The sequence below is a fragment of the Buceros rhinoceros genome, unplaced genomic scaffold (genome assembly GCF_000710305.1).
Source record: "Buceros rhinoceros silvestris isolate BGI_N320 unplaced genomic scaffold, ASM71030v1 scaffold38221, whole genome shotgun sequence".
Classification (NCBI taxonomy): Eukaryota; Metazoa; Chordata; class Aves; order Bucerotiformes; family Bucerotidae; genus Buceros; species Buceros rhinoceros.
Window position 1 is genome coordinate 19,284 of NW_010395674.1, and position 290 is coordinate 19,573.

Sequence of the window (290 nt, forward strand, 5' to 3'; positions counted from 1 at the left end):
ACAAGCCTCCCCTGCTTTGTCCTGCCCAGAGGCAAACCCAGCGGTGTGCGGAAGGCCCCAGCCGCATCCTGACACCCTGGCTCGTCCTGGCGGGGCGGCTGCTCAGGCCCTCGCCCCTGCCAGGCCTCTTCATTCACGTCCAGCTGCGCTGGTCCCCGGGAGGCGCGGGGGGAGCCGGCCACAGCTGCAGCTGCGCGGTGCAAGGCTGGGCTACCTCACCGGGGTAAAAAGCACGTCAGGACGGACTTTTCCAGCCTCAGCACCGGGCAGGGCGCTCGGCCAGCCCCGCT